General features: G+C 35.5%; 1 protein-coding gene across 3 annotated transcripts in view; it reads left to right on the top strand.

Moving 5' to 3' along the window:
* Window positions 1-19,649, top strand: part of LOC143225293 (vesicular glutamate transporter 3-like) — a 141,170-nt gene that overhangs the window by 26,221 nt on the left and 95,300 nt on the right. The window contains exon 1 of one of the 3 annotated variants that reach the window (XM_076454436.1): window positions 18,060-18,452. The exons of the other annotated variants lie outside the window; for them this stretch is intronic. The gene's annotated coding sequence lies outside the window, so the exon portion shown is untranslated. Of the gene's footprint in view, window positions 1-18,059; window positions 18,453-19,649 lie in introns of those variants that run through there. 3 annotated transcript variants of the gene reach the window in all.

Consider the following 19,649-nt stretch of genomic DNA (forward strand, 5'->3'; position numbering starts at 1 on the left):
AGTCGGAAGGAAGAATCATTGTTGTCGGTTTGGAATAATGCAGTATAATAAAATCTAATATTTCATTGAGTTCAATAGCAAAAGAGAAAAAAAAATTAAGTAATGAGGAGGTTCTACGAAGTTCAGAAGTATTAATTGAACTGGAGTACATGGAAGTATTTCTATTCACTCCTCTTTCAGCAGTTTTGATTACGACTGACAGAAGACAATAGGGACACCAAGGTGTAGTACACTGGATTAATAATTGCAAGGTTGCAGTTATCTATTTCTGCGATTAAAGTTGAATTATTAGATAAATTACTGTTCATGTGTAACACTTGGATTGATTGTTGTTCTAGTGTAGCACTTGGATAAATTGTTGTTCTTGTGTAACACTTGGAAAGATTATTGTTTTGGCAGGATAATGAAGTATCGTTGTTACCTGTTTTATGTTTTACTCCATACATGTGCTACATTATTAAAATTCGTGTTTTTTAATGTATTCTGCAAACTTTCAACCTCTGAATAATGTACCTATATATATGTGTATATAAAGCTTTTGATGTACTTTCTTACCATTAAAACGACAGCCTTATTTTGTCAACTGATTAGTCGGTGATTCAAAATTTATCCAAAATATAGAAAGTTATGGACTGTAGGTTTTTATTGTTTGCATTTTATTCTTCAATAATATAAGGGTTTTGCAATTAATATATATTGGTTTTTCCAATATTATATTGGGCCCGGCATGGCCAAGCGTGTGTTAAGGCGTTCGACTCGTAATCCGAGGGTCGCGGGTTCAAATCCCGGTCGCACCAAACATGCTCGCCCTTCCGGTCGCGGGGGCGTAATAATGTGACGGTCAATCCCACTATTCATTGGTAAAAGAGCAGCCCAAAAGTTGGCGGGGAGTGGTGATGACTAGCTGCCTTCTCTTTGCGCTAGCTGTCCCTAATTTAACAGTGTAAGACTAGAGGGAAGACAGCTAGTCATCACCGCCAACTCTTGATCTATCTTTTGACTAATGAATAGTGGGATTGAACGTAACTTGATAACGTCTCCATGGCTGAAAAGGCGATCATGTTTGGTGTGATGGGGATTCGAGCCCGCGATTCTCGGATTATGAATCGAGTGCCTTAATAACCTGGTCATAGCGGTCCTAAAAGTATAGGAAAACAACGTTTGCGTTACAAGATAAAATTATAGTGAGTCCAATCATTCTTATATAAAAACCCACTTTTTGCTTAGACTTTCACCCATGGTGATGGTATCGGAAGTTCCGAAATGGGTAGAGTCATTTTTATTTTTTTTAAATTTTCTATGTAATTTAAACATTGTTTTGCCTTTACTTTTAATAGTATTTATTTCACAATGTTGCCCTATTAATATTTTATGATATCTGTTTGTTTAAAATGTGTTTGAACATAATAAGAGTGACACAACTCATACAGTTTCGAGGCTTCATTTAATTCAAAACATATTTTTCTCCAACTTCTTATACATGTATCGGTGTGAGTGGCTTTTTGCTCTTGAAGAAACGTGAGTATCTATTATAATAACGGGATTATTTTTCTTAATATTGTATATAGTAGTATTATTTATTAAGTAGCATGAGTGATATGGTTTTTTGGAATGGGATTATTCTACAATAAATGTCTGTGATTTTTTGATGATAAATTGAAAAATAAACGAACAGCACGCACTCCATTTGATTCCAAAATAATGTATATATATATATATATTCGAACTAGTTAAATATATCTACAAGAAATATTTTACATTATACAGATCACAGAATACCACAAACATTATTTATAATTATCTTCTTCTTTTCAAGAGTTCACTTAGACATATTCAGTTACTTTATAATTTCAGTTGATAAGCCTAACGACCTTTCTCTATTGCTATCGCTCTAGTTTTCCGTGTATAATTCACTTACACTGTCGTTGAGTCACTACAGTCGTACGCTGCTCTTCCAGTACTCGTCTGGTTTTTGTACTTCAGATATTGTCTGTTCCTTTTATGAAAGTGCACTCAGACTGGTTCAATTACTTTAGAACTCGCTTTGATGGAATAAACAATACTTTTTGTCTCTATTTTTCTACTGTTACTTTTTCTTTAACCTATTAATCGTTAGGCTTATATTAACCATTAGGCCTTTTACTCTTACAGCAGTTAACTTTACATTTAACTTTTCTTGGCCGAACTTCTACTTCCCGTGACTTTACTTTCTCGTCTGCTATGTCTGTCTGTTGATCCCGCTCGTCTCACACTATTTATATATTTATCAGTTAATCGTCTACTTGCTTTCTAGAAATATCTATATCCTTATATCATCGACATCAATAAATTTCATGCAAAGTTCGATAGTCTCAGCTTAAATGAATTATAAACACAACTTCTATTAATCGTTTGCTTTTAGCATTCTTATTATAGAAAGAACTAAACAATCATGAAATATTAACTCACAAAATAATTTATTAATACCACCTGCGCTAAACAGTCTTTATTTTTGAAAGTGTTTTCGTCCTTTTATTTTAGTATCATCGTGACTTTTCGCGTCTTCTTACAGTAGTGTGGGTGTGAGTGTGTCATATTACTCTTGTATCAGTGTGAGAGTTTGTGTCGTCTTACGATAGTGTCGGTGTGAGTATGTCATCTTACTCTTGTATAAGGATGAGAGTTCGTGTCGTCTTACAGTAGTGTCGGTGTGAGTGTGTCATCTTATTCTTGTATCAGTGTGAGAGTTCGTGTCGTCTTACACTTCTGTCGGTGTAAGTGTTCGTGTCTTTTTATTCTTCTATCAGGATGATAGTTCTTGTCGTTGATCCAAAAATACTACGCTTACATTGCATAGTGACGAAACTAGATGTCTTAATGCAGTGAAGTTTTGTAGTTTCAAAAGCATTAATGTGCAACGGTTATGTTTGGTAGAGCTATATAAATAATCTCCGTAGTTTTGTGCTATAAAATTGTGAACTTATATGATCTGTAACGTTTTATGTAAAGTCAAGTGGTTAAGTGCATTAAACATTTTATCATAAGAGAATGGAATTTATATTTCGTATTAAATACAACAATTATAACCATTATTTACTTACCACAGACTTTGTTAACATGCTTTGATTACAAGTAAAAATGTTTTAGTTTTCGCACAGCTGAACATAATGTAAGGCCATTTTCAGTCAGGCGTGTGTTCCTTCAGTTACTGAACTGATTTACACGTGTTCGTCTCTATGTGTCCAGTGGACCGTGCTTCCAAATTTATAAATTATAATGTATCTAAGTTATATTAATGTAACAGACTAACGTCTTCGATTTACTATTTATTATTTCTCGTCCTTTTGGCGGGAAGGACTATATTGGAAAGTTATAAGTATCCGTTATACATATTTTTATTTATTTGTTGTTAAACACAGAGATATGCAATAGATTATCCGTGTTTTGCCCATTTCTGATATCAAAATCTAATTTTTAGCATTATAAGTGCTTGGACTTACTGCTGAGACACAGGGGATGGGGCCACATATGTTAATAAGAATGTATTACGACATAACATAAGTATTTGCTGTATGTATACATACTTTATGTAAATTACAGTATCAAAATACGTATCACAGCTAAATTAGCATTTATGCAAAGCATAACAAAACAACCTGATCTTACGTTCAACATCTCTCCCTCTCTCTTGTGTCAAACGAGCTGTCACAAGTTTCATGATGTTTTTGTTTAATTGTTTTTTCAGGGGCCTCCGATGGATCGTGTTAACGTCTAAAGTTCTGTAATGCTTAAACTTTGGTTTTGGTACCCATAGTTGTTACAGCACCGATATCTCATTGTGTAGCTTGGTGTTCAATATCAAACAAACAGACAATACTTTGTTAGGAATACGAAACAAATACTACGTACTAGAGGCTGTTTTAGGGGAGGGTGGAACTGGTTTACTTGAATCTCTAATAATAAACAGGAGTGTAATAGACTCCTGACCTCTGGTAGTGCGTCTCTGGAATTCATTTGTTCTGACATTCCACCAGAGAAGATATCTTCAAAAGATAAATAATCTGTGAGTGGTCGTGACGTATTTTATAAAGGGACCAATCAGACTAAAGTAAACATTGGTCTTGAGACACGAAACTTAGGTTTTTAAATAACATAATCTTAACGGTATCTTCGACTCTATTGCTGGTTTTGGTTTGACATACAATTGAAAGTAATTACGAAAAGGCGTAGAAAAATTATTTTAAAAGACAAGTGCACTACGGGAATGTAGAAATGAACGTATTTGGCTATCAAGTATACCTCATACAAAATTAGAGCAAGATTTCACCTTTCTGTAGGGGGTAAAGGCAAAAGACAGAAGAGAGTAAACGAAGCTGGTGTTGTTAATAATAAAAGTGTTTGAGACAGAAATCCGATAAGATGCATACATTAGAACGAAGTTGTTTCAGTGGACATGCAGCTTCTTGAAAACCTCTGCTGAGAATAGGTAACCAAACCATGAGATTAGGTAACAATCAGACCACAAAAGATGGAATGGGTCAAGTTGGAGACCTCTGCTGTTTATATATTAAGCCAAGTTTGGATTGTTCGACAACAACCAAAAACAGATTGTTCCATAACGAAGAGAAGAGTAGTATTGTGGTCGAAGTAAAACATTTACAGTGAAGCATTTACAACATTTATAGCACCCTGACTGCTGCCAGGTACAAGCAAATTCTGAGCCATCGTATTATCCTACAAGATTATGAGTCATCTGTCATCTTCTACCCAGACAACTACACCAAGTACACACATAATGTTGCTAAGAGACGTCTTCATGACAATGAAGTTGATGAAACACTCATAACCATGACATAGCCTGCGCAAAATCCCGATATGAACATTATTTAGACTGTATGGATTTATGTAAAAACTGGAATATCAGAAAGCAATGTGGCTAAATTGTGTGTGTTTGTGTATGTGTGTAATGCAAAACACTTGGAACAATATTTAAAAATCATACGTTTTTAAAGTAAACGGCAGTATCAAGACAAAGCCACATACAACATTGTAGTACATTACATGTCTCTTGTTTTTAATATTTTGTAATAATGTTTAGTATCGTAAATAAATTATTGACTTAATTGCCATTTTTTAATTCTTTATGATTCCCATGTGTGTCGCTTGTGTATTTCCTTTATTATTTCCACTACTCTATATAGTAACATTGATGGGCTTGCTACAGTCGTTACAGTTATTAAAATATTCCATATATTTGTCTTCCTACACGCGAATAGATAAGAAATACGATACTGTTTGAAAAATTGTTGCTTGAGTTATTAAATATTAATTACATTCCTCTATTATTAGTCCCCCGCTGGTACAGTGGTAAGTCTACGGATTTACAACCCTAAAATCAGGGGTGAGATTCCGCTCGGTAGACATAGAATATAGCCCGATGAGGCTTTGCTAAAATAAAAAATCACATACACCCATTATTATTATGTCACATCATGTATAAAACGGATCTTGTATCTAGAAAGTGCACCACTAGGAGAGCGTTTAATATGTTTTAAATTTTGTGATATTTATCGAAAGATGCAAAAAGTTCTTTTTAAACACGCTTGTGACGTCTGAAAAAATGTTTATTTCCTTTTTTTCAGAATTATAAACAGTAAGTTCGTTTCATTTCACTCTGCGACCTTTTCACACACTCAAACACATACTCACAGAACGTTATCTTGAGGCAGTATCGCTGTAATTGTATACATTGCAAGAACAAGCGAACAATATAAGGAAGGAAATCACATCAAAGTGTATTGGAAAACGAACTTTCCAAAATTGCTTTCTTCTATACTCGGGGGAAACCTTATTACAAGAACGTTTGATCGAGACCTGTTAGTAAAGCGTGTATTCAGAGACGTGACGAGAGTATAAACCGATGAGCAGAAAGAGAAAAGAATATAGTAAGTATTATAACAAAATGTTTAGTCACGTCAAGCGTAAATAATTAATTTCAATATTCACCTGCTAAGACATGGACATACTTACGACAGCCTTGTTGTGTTATATTTTTACAAGTAGTTATGATGATATGTATGTAAACGTGTCCGTAACTGTTTGTCCAGGAAAATTAAAACAAGTTGTTAATGACATAATAAATTCTAAAGTTGTTCTTATTCCAGTAAGAAGTGCCACTGGCACCATGCCCATAGGCACGGGCGAGCACTTCCTCCCGAAATGACCCAATAGTTACAACAAATCAGTTAATCAAATGAATACGGATTTTTATAATATAAAAATTAAACTTCTTCCCCATAAAATAACAATAACAAACAAACTTACTAATGTTTGTACGATTGTTATTATTAATCCATCAATAGTAACATGCGCGCTTTGTTTCATGGCTATTCTCCCCTCCCCTCCACAAGTCCCCCGGTAGGACAGCGGTAAGTTTACGGGCTTGTAACCTTAACAACCTGGGTTCGACTTGGCCACTGTGGATACAGCAGACAGCTTAATGTTTCGTTGCTCTCTCAAACAGGTTAGGTGGATGATGTACCTTAAAAATGACGTGGAAGTATCACCGGGAATTTAATACTGCTGTAAGAGCTGAGAAACATCAGTCTCAGTAAATGTTTGTGGCATTGAGCTTCATTTTATGGAAGTTACAGAACAAAAAAGTTTTGAAAAACTTTTCAGTGAATAATTTTTCTCTCTCTTTTTCTTTTAAAACCTGAAAATCTGCATTAATCTTAAACTATGAACAATTAGAAATACTTGTCACTACTACTGCTGTGTAAAATCCCCCTAAAAGGAATGATTTGGTATTTTAAAGGCACCTTAGGTAATACATGGATTAAATGTACAGGTTCAAACATAGCTAACCCTAATCTATAACACTATGTAACAAATTTTTTACTTTTTCTTGTTCCTGGGCAGAAAGTGTTATTTCCCAATTGCTTATGCCTAAAGCAAATGGAAAAGACCTATTTTTCTCTTCAAACTTTGCTTTTGTAACATGGGTAATGAAATTTACAAATTTACCCATTTTTCCAGAACAATCCAGGCAGATTCAGTGCTAAGTAGCTGATAGGGAATTTTCTCAAACTTACAAGAATTTTCAAGAACTTTCTAGAATGTTGTAGAACTTACGAGAATTTTCAAGGATTTTTTAGAATTTTCTGGAACTTTCCATAGTAATATATATACAGGGGCTCACCACTCACCACTTCAGTTTAGTTCTAGCTGCCTAAGTGAACACATAGACCTATCATATTTTATGAGAGATGGCATCAAGAAGCTGCAAGCATTCTCCAGACGCATTCTGCTATGTATGTGACCAATTTATCAAGACAAGAGAGAAAAAGTACTCTGTGACAGCATCAGCTAAAATGTGTGAAGCCTACAATGCATATTTTGGCATACCAGTTCAGGATCAACATAAACTCTGGGTACCTCATTTTACCTGCGAGCACTGTAAAAAAGTTCTAGAAGGTAAGACGGACAATTTCTGCTTGCTTGGATAGTAAGGTTTTATATTATACAACTTTTAGACCTTTTAAAATTTAAATATATTTTGGTGCACCTCAAAGAGAAATACAACGGCGTCAAGACCTTGCTAGAAGCCTTGAAGTATGATGAGTATGGCTGGGTGGTTATCGGATACTTTAGAAGGATGGCATTCTTGATGGGTCTCCAAGGAAGCTTTACCAAGTTTCTCTGTTATCTTTGCCTTTGGGACAGCAGGGACACCGCAGCGCACTACAACAGGAAACACTGGCCACAACGGACTGAGTTCTCTATACGGAGGCACAATGCCAAATGTGAGCCAATAGTGGACTTCCAAAAGGTGTTGTTCCCACCATCGCACATAAAATTGGGTCTTATGAAACAATTTGTCACAGCTCCTGATAAGGAGTCTGCAGCCTTCAAGTACCTTCTGGACTTTTTCCCTAAGCTGTTTGAGAGAAAGGTCAAAGCTGGTGTCTTCGTTGGACCGCAAATAAAGAAGATCCTGGTGTGCACAGAATTCCCCAAGAAGCTTAGTAGGAAGGAAAAAAAGCTTGGGAGAACTTTGTCGCAGTGGTTCGGGGCTTTTTGGGCAATCACAAGGCAAAATTATTTGGAACTGGTTGAGGATCTGGAGAAGAACTACGGCAAAATGGGCTGCAGGATGTCCCTGAAAGTTCATATCCTTCACGCTCATCTTGATAAATTCAAAAACATGGGGGCATACTTAGAGGAGCAAGGCGAGCACTTCCATCAAGATATACTGGACTTTGAAACGCCGCTACCGAGGAGCAAAAAACCAAAAAAATGATGGGAGACTATATTTGAAGGCTGATACGTGAAAGTGATTTACATTACAGTTGCAAACCGCAAAAAACCACTCACTTCTAAACATTTTTGTATAACTTTAGTACAGATACATGTAAATATACATGTAAATCTTGATTGATATGTTGTTTTATTCAGACCTTATGTAAATGAAAATGTGCAAATTTGTCTGTTTTTACACAGAAAATAGGTTAATTTCTACATTTTATTATCCAGGTCACAAAAGCAAAGTTTGAAGGGAATAATGGCCATTTTCTGTACTTTTAAAACATAAGCAATTAAGAAATAACACATACCATCCAGGAACAAAATTTGTGTTACATAGTGTAATCTGGTATTTTTAAACTCAATGGTATCTTATGCAACACATAGATTAAATGTATAGGTTCAAACATAGCTCATCCTAATCTATAATCTGATGTGTTCAAACTGAATAGCACCTTATGCAACATATAGTTTTAAACGTACTGGCTCAGACATAGCCAACCCTAATCTGTAATTTGGTATTTTCAATCTGAATGGCACCTTATGCAACACATTGCTAAATGTATGGGTTCAAACATAGCAAACCTTAAACTAGAGTTTTTGACCAGAATAAGGACAACTGCTTATCAGCACCGGCTACTGATCATGTAGTTACTCTTAAATGAATAGCGGGATTAGTTGTCGCAGGTATAGCGCCACCACAGTATAAATGCGGAATGTGTTCTGTGACATTACTACAGCTCGAATTCTTAACATCCTAATTCACAACTTAATACGCTAATCGTAAATTCCACTAGAAAATACGTCTCCCATTATTTTGTCAGGTAACGATAATTATTATTTTGAATATACACTGCTGGCCAAAATTTTAACGCCAATGAACATAAAGAAAAAAATATGCATTTTGCGTTGTTAGACTCAACCACTTATTTGAGTAGAATTTCGAAAGATGAAAATAAGAAAAGGGAAAATAAAAATAAAAACTTTTTTTAGGATTTAATAGGAAAAATGTGAACACTATGAAATTAACCCAAATACCAGCTGGTCAAAAGTTTAAGACCATACTGAAACAAAGAGTTACTCGGTAAACACGTAACGAAATTTAGTCATTTATGTTCAAGTATTAGCGTTGTCAACATCACCTACTGACATCTCCTGTGCTACATTAGGTAAAAACATGGCAAAAGCTAAAAAGTTGATAGAGTTTGAACGTGGCAGAATTGTCGAGCTGCAAAAGCAAAGTCTCTCTCAACGTGCCATCGTTGGTAAGATTGGACGTAGTAAAACTGTTGTTGCAAATTTCTTAAAAGATCCTGAGGGATGCAGAACGAGAATTTCAAGTGGTCGGCCCAAGATTTTTCATCGGCGTTGAGCAGGAGGATTCGACTGGTTGTCCGGCAAGACACCAGCCGATCGTCGAACTAGATTAAGGCCCTTACGGACAGAGAACGCAGCTTAAGAACAATAAGACGGCATCTACGAGAGAAAGGCTTTAAAAACCGTAAACAGCTTGAAACGCCACGCCTCCTTTCACATCACGAAACAGCTCGGTTAAACTTTGCTAAAAATATGGGACGTAGAAAAGTGGAAGAAGGTTTTGTTTTCTGATGAGAAAAAATTTAACCCGTATGGTCCAGATGGCTTCTAACGTTACTGGCACGATAAGGATATCCCACTGGAGACATTTTCTACACGACACAGTGGAGGAGGTTCCATTATGATCTGGGGTGCTGTCTCCTTCCATGGAACAATGGAGATTCAGGTTATACAGGGGCGTCAAACAGCAGCTGGCTACATTGGCATGTTCGAGAGAGCATCCTTATTGACTGAAGGCCCTCGCTTGTGTGGAAATGACTGGATCTATCAGCAGCATAACGCTGCAATCCACAATGCTTGCAGGACAAAGGACGTTTTCATGGCAAATAACGTGATTCTTTTGGACCATCCAGCGTGTTCGCTCGTACTGAACCCCATTGAAAATGTTTGGGGGTGGATGGCAAGGGAAGTCTATAGAAATGGACGTCAATTCCAAACAGTGAATGATCTTCGTTAAGCCATCTTCACCACTTGGAATGACATTCCAGCCAGCCTTCTGTAAACGTTTATATCAACCATGCCAAAGCGAATATTTGCAGTTATTCGCAATGACGGCCGTGCAACTAACTACTGAGACCTCTTGTTGGGCATTTCCTACCCTGTTTAGGACTTCTTTTTGGTATGGTCTTAAACGTTTGGCTAGCTAGTATTTAAGTTAATTTCATAGTGTTTAAATTTTCCCTAGTAAATGCTCAAAAAGTTTTATATTTTTATTTTCCCTTTTCTTATTTTTATCTTTTGAAGCTCTACTCAAATAAGTGGTTGAGTCATATTTTTTCCTTATGTTCTTTGGCTTTAAGATTTTGGCCAGCAGTGTATGTATCTTTTTAACAAAACAAACTTATTTTTTTACTTTGCTAGCTGTCTCACATATAAATTACATTTACTATAATGACAGACTAAACATTTCAAACATATAATACAATATTAGATGTACGTCCACATGGTTCCAGAAAGTATTCTGTTTCAAGAATGAATAGAACCAATGTTAAGTGCAACAAATATTTTTACTTTTTACCTTTGAAGTTTATATTTCTTACCGGGCCCTGCATGGCCAAGCTTGTTGAGGTGTGCGACTTATAATCCGAGGGGCGCGGGTTGGCATCCCCGTCGCGCCAAACATGTTCACCCTTTCAGTCGTGGGGGCGTTATTATGTGACGGTCAATCCCACTATTCGTTGGTAAAAGAGTAGCCCAAGAGTTGGCAGTGGATGATGATGACTAGCTGCCTTCCCTCTAGTCTTACACTGCTAAATTAGGGACGGCTAGCACAGATAGCCCTCGAGTAGCTTTGTGCGAATTTCAAAAAACAAACAAAATATTTATTTTTTTAAAAGATAAACTTCACGCTGCCACAGTTTAAGAATTATGAATCCATAGTTTGCAATGCTATCCTTGTATTGTATCGCTTATTTCTTACTGTGTTGTAGCCTACAGAGAGCATAATTCTTTTCGTGATTCTTAGTATGCGCATTCCACGACAGTGCAAACTGCAAATTAAGCTTCCTTATGTGACGTCATTTTAGTGTCTACTTACTGACTGATAGACAACACACTTGATAGAAGCAATTAATTTAAGGAACGTGAATCTGAAATTTGTCAAAGCGGTTGAAACAAGAAACATAAGCTAAGAAATTCAAAGCAATATAAAACAACTTCGTTTACGAATAGTCGCTGAAGCTTTAATTAATACAAAATGTTTGTATGGTCATTAGTTTTTCGTTCTTTGTTCTTTTAGAGTAACTGCTACATTTCTTAATTTGTTTTCGACGTTTTTGTTAAGTGTTATTCATTCGCCCAGTCATGCGGACGAGTTTCATTTTATTTTTTATATGAATATTTTCAAATAATATTATAATACAGAACATTTCAGTCAAAGAGAGTTATTTGAAAAAAAATTGTATTATGAGATTTTTCAATAGAATCATATTATTTCTTCAGGAAGTCTAGAATACATCTGTTTGTGAGTTTTTTTGGATTTGCATCCACAGATACTCAAAGGCTATCTGCGCTAGCCGTTCCTTATTTTAAGGTCCGATATGGCCAGGTGGTTAGAGCTCTTGACTCACAATCCCCGTTGATAAAAGAGAAGGCCAAGAGTTGGGAGTGGATAATGATGCTGCCTTCCCACTAGTCTTTCACTTCTAAATTAGAGACGGCTAGCACAAATAGCCCTTATATAGTTTTCTGTAAATTTCAAGTCAGACAAACTGTCATCCATTAAACTATCTCTACATTTATGTATTTATTTATTAGTCATTCAATTATTGTAACAAGAATGACATAAGACACTGAAATAATTAAAGTATTTCCCTAACCATAACAATTTGCATTGTCTGTAAACTATAAACTCAGACGTATAAAGAACCATCCTACTTCTGATTTGTCTTGCGCATTTATTATGTTATAAAAAACAACAACAAACAAGGCGTTCAAACAAACTTTTAAGATATATCCGAAGGCTATGCACGCTTTTTTTGTTTCTGAGTCATTGAATATAGACCAACTAGACCTACGAGACCTATTTTCTTTGATGATATCGTCCCTCAAAGAACGAATTTGGTGTTTGGTGTTCACAGACCGGTAGTATTTTATTTTCTATGTGCACACTAACATAAATGAGCTTTGAGGTGCACGTTGTGTCGTTAAAACACCTTTTCTAAGTTTAACCCAATATAAACGAAGCAGTGTTGCATCCAAACGGTAAAAAAGTTATTGTGAAGTCCTTCGAGTTCACCTTGTAATTCACTGTGACCTATTACTTCATGCCCAAACACATGAGGGACTGTTACACGAGAAATAATAAAGGCTATTGGTAGGAATATAAAAGAACAGATAAACTGATACAAAAATAATTAGATAGGACGCGTTGAAAGTACTATAAGCGCTAGGAACTATTATGCATCCAATACTGTAGTTACAAAATAAAACTAGAAAGGCACTCAGTTGAGGGTATACCTAAACCACACAGCGTTGGCCATATTCGCCTTTCAGAATATACGGAAATGTGAACGGATTGCTGGTGTTATTAATAGACACAGGGCCCAGCATGACCAAGTGGTAAAGGCACTTGACTCATAATCTGAAGACGCGGGTTCGAATCCCCTTCACACCAAACATGCTCGCCCTTTTAGCCATGGGGGCGTAATAATGTGACGGTCAATCCCACTATTCCTTGGTAAAGATTAGCCCAAGAGTTAGCGATGAGTAATGATGACTAGTTGCCATCCCTCTAGTGTTGCACTGCAAAATTAGGGACGGCTAACGCAGATAGCCCTCGTGTAACTTTACGCGAAATTCAAAAACAAACAATAGACACATACCATTTTCGATAGGACAACGGGAAATGATATTCTAAGTACTTTCACCAAGCTTCTTCAAAATCCGATTATTTATGAATGAGTTACAAATAGTCACAGAGCAAAAACAACATTTAAAATCGATCCTCCTGTAAACACGTAGTATTTCGTATTTATTTTCGCGATTTTGATGAAGTAACTCTGATTGAGTAAGTTGTATCATGGTCCAAATGTATACCAACTTTTGTCTAAATGCATCCAGCCATTTTGAGGAATCTTGCTGTCAAACACACAAACAAGGGTGAAAAAATTGTTTCAGGTTTGATTCAGGTATGTTGTTTTAAACTTCTTTGTTTGTTGCAAATCTAGAAGAGGGCTTTTTGCCCTAGCTGTTCCTCATATAGAAGTGAAAGACTAGAGGGTAAGGTAACTGGTCATCACTACCCACCGCCAACTCTAGCTCTATGTTTCTCTTTATCAACAAATAGTGGGATTGATCGTCACATTATATAGCTCGTAAAGGTGAAAGAGTGAGAATGTTCAGTGACGCGATTTGAACCATCAGTCAGTTCATGATCTCATTTGGATTTGTGTTTTAAATAACAATATCCATGTTACCCAGTGCACTATTAACATAACAAGGAAAGTTTAAGGCGACTTCATCGAGCAAGGATATATTCAAGTCTCCTAAACTGTGATATTATTGGGAATGCAACAAAAATATCGTTAAGAGGGAGGAAACATAAATGATAAAACAATGTATTTTGCTCTTTCTAGGTAAAAACGTCAGAAAAATATATTTAATTAGCGATATTGATGGCCAAGTTAAATTATAATCTCGCTCGATATACTTAGCTTATTCAGATCGGAAATTGTAATTATTATTGTCACATAGATAAGTCAGGACACATAGACAATACGTAGAATTGTAAAATGGACTTTTCTCTACCTTAAAATAGTTTTATTTACGAGCTTACTGTAAGAGGGCCATAAGCTAGTAAATAAGAGTGTTTTATCTTAAAGTCTATGTATAATTCTGCACACCAATTTAGCTGGAGTCTTAAACAGCGTCCATAATTTAGCAGTGTAAGACTAGCGGGAAGGCAGCTAGTCATCATCACCCTCCCGCCAACTCTTGGGCTACTCTTTTACCAATGAATAGTGGGATTGAACGTTACATTATAACGCCTCCATGGCTAAAAGGGCGAGCATGTTTGGTGTAACGGAGATTCGAACCCGAGACCCTCGGATTAGGAGTCGAGTGCCTTAACCACGATGGAATTTATTATGAGGCATTTCTATAAACGTAAATAAAATTACGACCTAAGATCCCAGAATGCAACTTTACGTATTTATTAAAAAGTTGAGTTACTGATATAGCTAAATAATAATGATAAAATATGAAGAGTGTCGAATTTAGTCCTTTCCACGGGGGAGATTTGAGCTTGGGGAAAGAACTCAAATTCAAATTTGACAACATGAAAAATACTGTACTCCAGGGGGAATTTTTGCAGAGAAATAAAACCTCTTTTTACATCCCCTAAATTTAATACTTACTATGAAGCATACGTTGGAAAAAAATTCTGATTTATTCACGTTTAGAATGTGTATCCTACTGTTAAAGTCACTTTCAGGTGATAGGTGAAACTGGTAGAATTAACTTAATAAAGAGAAGGTGAACTAGTAGAAAATTATATATATAAGTTAAAAACGCAAAATACAAAAAAAAAACACAGCTCAAGATTGGTAGTCGATTAAGATACATAAAGGAGTTAAAACTCGAGAGAGCTAATATTTTTATTTTTTTAGAGAATATATATAGAATTTCTTAGATATATTTTTCGCAGCTTAATAACATTTTAAAAACTTTCTGTCGTGTGCGATAAGTTCGCGCCCGAGTCGCGCCAAACATGCTCGCCCTCCCAGCCGTGGGGGCGTTATAATGTGACGGTCAATCCCACTATTCGTTGGTAAAAGAGTGGCCCAAGAGTTGGCGGTGGGTGGTGATGACTAGCTGCCGTCCCTAATTTAGCAGTGTAAGACTAGAGGGAAGGCAGCTAGTCATCACCACCCACCGCCAACTCTTGGGCCACTCTTTTACCAACGAATAGTGGGATTGACCGTCACATTATAACAAAACAAACAAACCAACAAACAAGTGTGCGATAAATAAATCACGCCTTTCTAGACACACTCACTGACGAATCATATTTGTCTGTCAATTTCAGGCACGCGCAACATGAACGTCCATATTTGCAATATGACATGAAAGTAACTGTTGAAGCAAGGCGAAACAGATTTTCTTAGGAGAAAAAAAAATTGTTTTGTCAGGTCAAAGCAGAAACCTTAAGCACATTAAATGAACAAAATCGATGATTAAAAACTATGAAAATTCGTGTTGGAATATCCATAGAGACACAGGTGGAATGTAGTGTTAAAAAATACTGGTATCAGTAATGCTTCTTTGAGCAAGCATGTGCTGTTGGCAAGTACCAGCATACTAATAATATCGTTTTATGTTTCTATTAATCTTGTAGTGAAAATAAACCTTCCTTCTCGGGCCATCTTGTAGCCATGTCTAAATGCATTACATCCCTCCTTTAATGCATTACGCGAACAGGGTAATGTAACAGATTACATTTTCCACTCAATCTGCAAGTATTTACTTGTTTTACTTATTATCATTCTCCGTGTCTTATAATTAAACAGCCCCTGCTAGTTCAGCGGTATGTCTTCTGATTTCCAACGCAAAATCAGGGGTTCGATTCCCCTCGATAGGCTCACCAGATAGCCCGATGTGGCTTTGCTGTAAGAAAACACATATAACTAAAATAGGATATAATAGCGTTGTTAAATCTTGAGAATTCTCAAATTTATGAAGGCCTAATCTCTTTCCCCGTGTCAGTTAGTAATTAGTCTAAATTGCGACACTGGTTTTATAACTTCAATTTGTAAAGTTTCAATTTCTGTTATAAACTGATATCTATGCGGTGAAACTTACGACTTAAAATTTAAAAGCGTCTCGTTTGTTACCTATACAACTTTAATCAAAATTTAATTTTCATCATTTATTTTACGAAATTCAAAAGTACTTTATAGCATAGGTTAAAAGGAATAGTGTAGGTTTCGTTAGTTTTATGTTAATTATTATCGAAATATCACTTGAACTTGTAAGATTTATGCTAAATTACGAGCTTGAAACTTTATGGATGATATTTTAACACCGTTACTAGCGAGTGATATTATTAAAGTTATAAAAAATTAATAGCTTTAATATAAATGGATCTCCCCAGTGGCACAGCGGCATGTCTGCGGATTTACAGCGCTAGAAATCAGATTTCGATACTCGTGATGAGTAGAGCACTGATAGCCCATTGTTTAGCTTTGTGCTTAATTCTCAACAAAGAAAACTTGATGTTAATGTATATTTACTTTAAGAATTGTCTAATATGAACTTTTATGTATAGTGCAAGATTTCAATGTGGTTCCATATTAGATTCAATACATTTAAATTATTATATTGTATCACAAAAATATGTACCATGAACACAAAATAATTGCTCATAGTTAATAATCATCAAATTTAACATCGTATTAATCTATTCTAGAAGTTATAGCCTACGTAAGTCATAAAATAAAAAGCTATAAATATAAGAGATTTCATTAACACATGATTACATGCAAATAAGATTAGGACCGGCACGACCAGATAGTTAGGGCTCACAACTCGTAATCTGAGGGTTGCGGGTTCGAATTTCCGTCGCAACAAACGCGCTCGCCCTTTTAGACGTAAAGGAGTTATAATGTGAAGGTCAATCCCACTATCTGTTGGTAAAAGAGTAGCCTAAGAGTTAGTGGTGGGTGGTGAGGACAAGCTGCTTTCCCTCTAGTCTTACACTGCTAAATTAGGGATGGCTAACGCAGATAGCCTTCCTATAGCTTTGCACGAAATTGCCAAACAAACAAACAAATTAAGATTAATTAAGAAAATCTCTACTTCATTTACACACTACAACGAAAGGTAAATTAAGTTTACTTATTAAATGTTACAACAAGTGAACGTGTGTTTAATAAGCTTTAATGAAGTACAAAATAGTATTTATTATTTTTCATCCAATCATTAAATATATTTTGTTGATAGATCGATTTATATAACATTTATTTCATTCAATTTCAGGTTAATTCGCGGGTTCCCGTTTGCTTTGCCTTGCATCCTCTGGTGAGATTAGAGCGCTCGACTCCCAATCGAAGGATGGTTTGAATATCTGTCACCAAAGATACTCGCTCTTTCAGTCGAGGAGTCGTTATAACGTGACAATCAATTCCACTATTTGTTGGTAAAAGTATAGCGGACGCGTTAATGGGTGGTGATGACTAGCTATCTTCCTTCTAGTCTTACACTACTAAATTAGGGACGGCTAGTGCAGATAGCCCTCGTGTGGCTTTGCGCGAAATTCCAAACAACTCAAATGTTTTCCACCCGTTTAAAACTAAAAACAACAGGGTAGTAAGGTTCATTGACCTTATAACTGAAGAATGAAACTATCTTATAACACTTTATCAAATAGTTTTTAGCTGGGGGAAGAATTCCTGTTAAACATGCTTTTTAAGCATTAAATATATACGTGTGTACGTTATATTGTATAGTCATAATATGTATTTATGATGAGAGAGACTATTGTGGTTGCAAACACTGTCTATTGTAGTGCTACTCCACTGATGTTTAAGTGAATTTATGAGTAAGCAAGCAGAAGTAATCTGTTGTGACTGCGTTGAAAAATGGATTCAGAGAGAGAGAACTCACATTGTCAGTTTCTCCGTCCATGCCTATATAATTACATCTTTGCTTTCTTTCTCGTTAATAGGTTCGGAATCATTTCCAGCGTGTGTGCTTATAACGTATTCAGATTCGTTGAATGAAGATTAACTTGATGGAACAGAAATGATTAACTCATAGATTCTGTGCGTAATGAGGAAAGGTCATTAACGAGGTGTATTGGAATAAATGCGGTTATGTTCTCTTCGAACAAAGCCTTGGAATCTGAAGATAAATGGAGGATCACATGTGGAGTACTCCTCTTTGTTTTTAAATGAAAACAGTTTGATAATACAACTCCACCCGTTTGTTGCTTAGCGACAGAAATGATGTCTTGTCGTCTCCTGATCAATAGAAAACTCGTTTAACTTAACCGAAACCCAGTTTTCTCAAGACTCGAAGTTATATATTTTACTCTAAAGATGTCAAACATTCGATAAACTATTATTTATTAGCTGGTGAGTTTTGTAAATGTATATTTGATTACAGCATTAAAGTATGAGCATTTGTTTAGATATCAAAAACCGTTGCTCTTTTCCCCTTTCGTTATCAGGAAGGGTTTCTCTTATTGTTAAGATGATTTCCTTTATTTTTTGGACCTATTTTATTCATTGTTAGGATGGGTTTCCCTCATTGTTAAGATGGATTTCCTTTATTTTTAGGTTAGATGACTTTCGTTGTTAAAACGAATATCTCTTTGCTTTAGGATGGAATTCTTTTTTATTAAAAGTTATGAAGCAAAAATTTATTCTTACATTATTGATTTTCTTTGTCTTTTATGTATTATCATTGCGTTTCTGGTTAGTTAGTGGTAAGGTCGAAGGTTCACACGTTATAAATCGAATTTTGATACCCGCGATAAGCTGACCAGAGATAAGTGTGCTTAAGAACAAACAAAGAAGGCATTTTTTATAGATATATTTTTAATGTAGAATCTGGATCGTAAAGTTGCAAAGGTGATTGATGCTACCTTTAAAATAACCAAGCTTCAGGATATGTACAACATCTGAACAGTATGATGAACATGAACTATGCTTAGTTTATGTTTCTGCAGTCAGAGATCTTGTCAGATCAAAAAACCTACGAAAAGAAATATTTATTTCCATGTTATTGTCTTATATGTATTCATATATTTGTGATAATATTTAGGTTTGAGGCATCTGGTGTATGTATTGTATTTTGAAATGTATCCTTATTATAAGGACTAGTTATTAGGATCTTACCAACTCGAATGACAAAATGAAACGCAGATCTTTGAAAGAAAGTATCGAGTTATTGGCAACTGTTTCTAATTTAAGATATGAGCGCGTATTATTAATACATTTATCAGAATTCAGTTGGGGAATAAATTGCTCAACTCAGAATGAACGTAGTCTGCAATAGGGTTTAAGTAATAATTTTTCGTTACTTTACCATTCAGAAAGATCATGGATCATAGACTATTATACAACAAAAAAGCTACCATAGAGACTCCATCAGGATCAACTAATGGCACAGAACATTCAAGCTTGTAGGCTTGTTTTTATTTTCACCACAAACAAAACACATTCATTTGATGTAAAAGATGATCCATCTAATTTAACCATATTCTACAAATTAACCTTTAATTCATTTTTTTTATGTTCTTCACATTACTTTATTGGGCTTTCTATTTT

The sequence above is a fragment of the Tachypleus tridentatus genome, chromosome 9 (assembly GCF_004210375.1).
Source record: "Tachypleus tridentatus isolate NWPU-2018 chromosome 9, ASM421037v1, whole genome shotgun sequence".
Classification (NCBI taxonomy): domain Eukaryota; kingdom Metazoa; phylum Arthropoda; class Merostomata; order Xiphosura; family Limulidae; genus Tachypleus; species Tachypleus tridentatus.